This window comes from Ammospiza nelsoni, chromosome W, assembly GCF_027579445.1.
Source record: "Ammospiza nelsoni isolate bAmmNel1 chromosome W, bAmmNel1.pri, whole genome shotgun sequence".
Taxonomy (NCBI): domain Eukaryota; kingdom Metazoa; phylum Chordata; class Aves; order Passeriformes; family Passerellidae; genus Ammospiza; species Ammospiza nelsoni.
Genome location: NC_080668.1, coordinates 20538199 through 20544198, shown reverse-complemented (window position 1 = coordinate 20544198; position 6000 = coordinate 20538199).

The following is a 6000-nucleotide window of genomic DNA, read 5'->3' as shown; positions in this document are numbered from 1 at the left end:
GAAAAGAACAGAAGCACACATCGCTGTTCTCAAGGTGAAGAAAAAATGTGAAGTTTATATTCTGACTCCAACATTTATAGTTTTCGAAAAGTAACAGCGGATTGGAGTAACAGTGCCACCTCTCCAATGATACTGGTCAAATCAACAGCCCTTCAACTCTCTCCTCCTCCACAAAAGGAATGCGAAAAAAATGAATTATTTACAGAAATTGTGTGAGAAAGTTCACTACAAGAATGTCAACATCAGAAGGCTTAAAAAATCTTAAAAAACCAGGATGACACAAGTTGGGCTAAACTTGACCTCTGGTGACTGCTTCTCTGGTGACTGCCCCTGCACCACTGGGGCTCACTTGTGTCCTTCCTATGGAGACCATTGTGACACTGTGGTGCATTGTGGAACCAATGGGCCATGGTGACACTTAGGGACTTGTGGAATCAAGAGGAACATTGTGACCCGCAGGGTACCATGGATCCCAGGGGCCACTGTGACACTCTGCGGCCTCGTGGAACCAAGAACATCTTTCTGTTCTCTTCGAACCAAGAACATGTGGCCCAGTTGGGCCTCACAGTCCCAAGGGGCCAGTGTGAAGCAGCAGGGCTTTGTGGAACCAAGAGGCTATTGCTGCATTTCAGGGCCTTGTGGAGCCAAAGGCCCATTGTGATCCTGCAGGGCACTGTGGATCCATGGAGAGCATTGTGGCATTGCAAGGCCCCATGGAATCAGGGAGACCATTGTGACCCTGCAGGGTCTCATGGAAGGAAGGGACCCTTATGACACTATGGGAAGTTGTGGAATCAAGGGAATCATTGTTGCACTACTGGGCCCCAATGGAACCAAGGGGCCATTGGACACAGCAGGACTTCATGGAACCAATAGACCATTACGGCACTTTGGGGCCATGTGGAACCATGGAGACCATCAAGATCCTTAAGGACTTGTGTAATCAAGTGACCGTTATGACACTGAGGGCACCATGGAAGCAAGGAGCCATTGTGACACTGCAGGGCCCTCTGGAATGAAGGGAACATGAAATAGGTGTGGCTGCCTTGGCTTCCCAGGGGTCACCTGACAGGTCTGCCTGACCTTGGAATGCTGAAGGCCATTCCCATCTGCCCCTGAAACATTGGGGCCCTGGGCTTTTCTTTTTATGGAAAAGAACTGTCCATTTTTTCCAGGAATCCATGGCCAAAATTCCGATTCCACCTCCAAATATCTGTGTATTCAAGGATTGCTGCCAGACTAAAGTTGCCAGGACAGACAAGTCTGGCTGGTCATTGACTCCTGAGTGGCAGCACTCATCTATTTTCCAAACACTGGAAAGGGCTCTGTGCTTTTCTTTGTATGGAAAAAAAAAAATCCCTCTTTTCCAGGCACAAATGTTCTAAATTAGGACTCCGCATGCGTAATTTCAAATATCCAAGGGTTGCTCCAAGCAAACCTGCCAGGACAGACAGGTCAGGCTTGCCTTGGCCGCTGATGGCTGCCGTTCATCAGCTCCTGAAACATTGGGGCTCTGTGGTTTCCTTCCTATGGAGACCAATGTGACATTTGAGAGCCTTGTGAAATGAAGGGGCCATTGTGACACTGCAGAGCCTTGTGGAACCAAGGACAGCATTGTGGCTCTGTTTGGCCGCATGGTCCCAAGGGGCCAGTGCAAAGCAGCGGTGTGGGAGTTAGCCCAGCTGTAACTCAGAGTCAGACAGATTTTACCCCGGAAAAACTGGGTGTGAGTTTCAAGTTCTAGGAATCATTCAATTTACTTAGGGTGAGCTTGAGACTTTTCCCATATGCCTTTAGAATTGTTATGCTAAGTTCTCCAAGTTCTACTCCTGTATTGGTTTATTGGTTACTTGTTTCTTCTATATGGTTATTGTTCTAGTTTTCTAGCCCCAAGTGTCTATGTTGTGATTCGTCTTTGTCTCAGGTTTTAGGATACTGCCCCTTGTACCGTGCTCGACTTCTCCATATTTATTATTTTTCACCCTGTAATTAAAGTTCTTTTTGGGAAACTCCATCGAACCCACTCCTTTTCATTTTTGCCACCCTCTCCCTGCTGAAGTCAGGGACTCAGAGAGGTTTGTCGCAGTCACCCTCATTGTGACATTTGGCACCCGAACAGGGACCATGACATTCAGGGCTCCCAGTGTCAGTCACGTCAGCTGGGGTTAGCTGATGGATAGGCCAGTGCTCCCCAGGATTTTGGATTGTGCGGGCCTGGCGGATTCATTGTTGCTTCGAGGGACCTCGGCCCGGGATCGGCAGGGGCAAAAACGGTTTCACCTGCATAGGATTGCAGGTGGGTTTGGGGAAATGCAAGACATTTATTGCCCATTTTGCCACTGTGTTTTTACAATATGTACCCAAGTCCCATTATTTATTTGGTGTGTTCTGGTGGCTGTTGCCCCTAAGGCGGAGAAGGAGAAAAATGGGCAGCCAGATGTCCAAAGTAGAAAGGAGCATATATGGATGCTTTAAGTTAATTCTAACAGATTGAGACAAAATATTTTCAAAGAACAAATTAAAATCAATCATGAGGTGGATCATTAAAAATTTTCCAGATGCCTCTGCTGATGAAATCCATACCACTGAATTTTAGGACTCAGTGGGACTTAAACTGTACAACCTTTCGATCGAAAGGGAGCCCATTGCAGCCCACATGCTCCCCATCTTCCATACCATCCTTGAGACCCTTCACCAGCAAGCAATGTCTCAAAAACTCAATCCGTTGGTCGCTCCTAACTCAGGACCTCCCCTCAAACATGCCTTTCTCAGACCTTCCACAATGGTCCAAGATGGCAATGGCCACGTGGTCTTGGAATATCATGCCCTGGAGACTCAAGATGGAAGGAGCCTGAATGTGGCTTGGGAGCCGGATCATCCTCCCTCCATCTTGGCTCCTCCACTTCTTGCTACCACAACCTTCTCTTCCGCCCTGAACAAACCTCCAGACTCCATCCCCACAACTGTGGGTCATGTCCCTACTGTCAATCATTCCACCTTCACCCTGGGCTGTGCCTCCAGAGCTCTACCCCGGAAGTCTGCCATCGTAAATCAAGACCCTTCCTCCCCAACACCTGACAAAATAGCAGTGCCCTTTGCCTCACCCTCCAGCAATAATATAACCCCATGGTCACAGATACTAAGCACAACTGTCACACTATTTCTAATCCAAATGTTTCTCCTCCAAGTTATTCTTCCTCTCCAGAAGACAGTTTGGATTCCCCAGAGCCACCTTTCCCCTCAACCCCAGAAGGTCCCTAGGAAAGGATTCAGAAGGAAGCAGTTAAGGAAGGACACTGGCAAAGAGTCTCGAAAACCCCTCATTGCCCCCGTATGTTATGAAAGAAGGGGGCAGAATCCCAGGTATCAGCCATTGGTTTACAGGGAAATCAAGGATCTGTGTAGGGCAGCTAAAGACCATAGGAAGGACTTACCTTGTTTTAATGGCCTAATGAGGGCCATGTTTACAGCACATGATAACTCCCTATGATTTAAAATATATTATGACCAAGTTGTTGTTGCCTACAGAATACAGCCTGTGGGAAAGGGGATGGAAGTGTATACTAAATCAATTAATAGCAGACTATGCTAATAATGAGGCAAGGGCGGAATTGACAATCAACTATCTAGCTGGAGAAGGACAGCAAAGCTGACGAGATGATCAAGCAGCAGGTGTCCCCAGAGAAGTATTGGATGATATCAAAGAGATGGCTTTGAAAGCTTTAATCCCGGTATCGCATCGTAGTACCCCTAGTTTGGACTACCTTGGGTGGCTGCAGCTAAAGCTTTAGGACAAGCAGACCATCTTGGGTGCCTGTTAAGTAAGCAAACCAATGCTACTCCCTAACATTGAGTGGCCTGCTCTCAGACATAGAGACCTCAGACATGCCACCTTGCAGAACAGTGATAGAGTTTTTAAGCTGAGCACATGGGCATGGCTGTGTAGACTCTGAGGGCATGTGTTGCATGAACCTCTCCAGCCACAGCGAGTCAATCCACAAGAGCATTCAGGTACTGAATGAAGAGTTCAAGAAGCTTCAAGTGGAAAACAAAGACTGGGTCAATGAACTTTTCCAATCCAAGGGACTAAAGGGTTGGATGATGTCTATCTAAAACAGGACATTTAATTTTCATAGCTGTTGTTGTATTGTTAATTGTCTCATGTTTGTTTGGATGCTTTCAGAAAGTCTTAAAAAATTCTTTCAGTTCCATCTTGGTTGTAAAACAGAAAGAGGGAAGATACCCAACACAGGCTCCTCATGGACTCCTTGGAGGAGAGAACTGGAGGTCAGGATGGCACAAAAACCTCTCAGACTCAATGTGGGAACGGAACTCCTTAAAATTACCTAAAAGTATTCTTAAATCCATAAAGTACATTAAAAACCTCAAGTATCTAAAGCCATTAATGAGCCCCACTGAGTGTCAGTACAAAGCTCTCAAGGGAATTGTTAAAGCAGATAATTGGGGCCATGATTGCATAAACCTCTCACAGATTGAGTATCAAAAGGGAAACACCAAGTACCTTAAAATAACTTAAGTAAGCTGAAGTACTAATGAGCCCCAATGAGTATTGTTACTGACAAAGCCTCTCCAGGGATGAATTAAAGCATATAATTGGAGGCCATGATTGCACAAATCTCTCAGAGACTCCAAGGCAAAAGCCAAACCCAAAGTCCTTTCAAAAACCTGCAGTCCCTACAGGGAGCATTAAGGATTCCCCAGGGCCATTGCTGAGCAAGGCTCCCCAGGGACTCCTTCCAGCAGATCCTTGAGGCCACTGGGATGTGGGGTGGGGGGGATGCTGAGGGCAGGACAAGGCGCTGACAGTGCCCAGCCTGGCTGAGGCTGTGCCAGGAGGCCCCAGGGCCTCGGGACAAGGTGTCTCCTCCCAGCCCTTGGTGGCACAGACCCTGCTGTGCCCCAGGGCACCAAGACTTGGCTTCTCTTTGTCCCCACCTGTCATCCCTGCCTCCAGTTCTCTGCTCTGCCTGGGGCCTGGGGACACTTTCTCAGTTGTGTCCCTCAGTGGGACCCATTAAAAGTCCAAGGAACTTTGGAATTGGATTCTGACTTGGAGTTCTGGAGAAGTTTCTTCAGCTCCCTCTCAGGGACTGATGTTCAGGGCCTGAGCACAAAGCCCCAGAGGCTCATTAACGTTCTTGTGCTGTGTCTGTGCTGCTGAGCTGTGCTGGGCTCGTGGCACAGAGGCAGCTCCTGGTAACCAAGAAGAGCTTCAAAAGCACATTTCTCTTGATGAGCAGCTCTTCTCCAGCCCAGCAGGGCTGGGGCACTGCCTGCAGCCACCCTGGGCACAGCGCAGAGGCACAGAGAGCTTCAATCAGTCAGGGCTGGGAAGGTGCTGAGAAGTGCCTGGGGCAGAATCACTGCCATCCTTTGGCACAGGAACCTCTGGCTGCAGGACAATGCAGATGCAGCTCCTGGAGCCATCTCCTGCAGCTGGAACATCGCAATGCCTACAGACCCTGTGAGTACATTCTCTGATTGTCTCTTGTGCAGAGCAGCCAGGGGTGCCCAGGGCTCTCCTGCAGAGCAGGGTCTGCATCCCAGGGCGCTGTGCTGGGGCAGGGACTCTGCTGCCTGCCAGGGACAGCTCTCAGCCGGCCCTGGCAGCTGCTCCCAGCACTGGGGGACAAGGTCTGGGTGGGAGGAGACAGCTGGTCAGGCTTGGAAGTGTTTTCTTTGTGTGGTGAGGATGCTGCATTGTTCAGGACTGCTCCCAGCATGACATTTAGCTGTACAATATTTCCAAGTAGGTTATACAGGGAGCACAGCAAGGCTGGGGCTGCATAAATTGGAAAATCTTGCTTTTTTAATCTACTGCTTTCTGTTGCCAGGATGAAAAATTGCACATTGATATTAATCTCTCAGTTAAGATTCAGAAAAAGAAAATAGCTTTTTCTCAGATCTTACTAAGCCAGGCAGTGACAGAAACCTGCACAGGGCCCCCTGGAAGCTGCATCAGTTTTGCTTTTTCAGCCT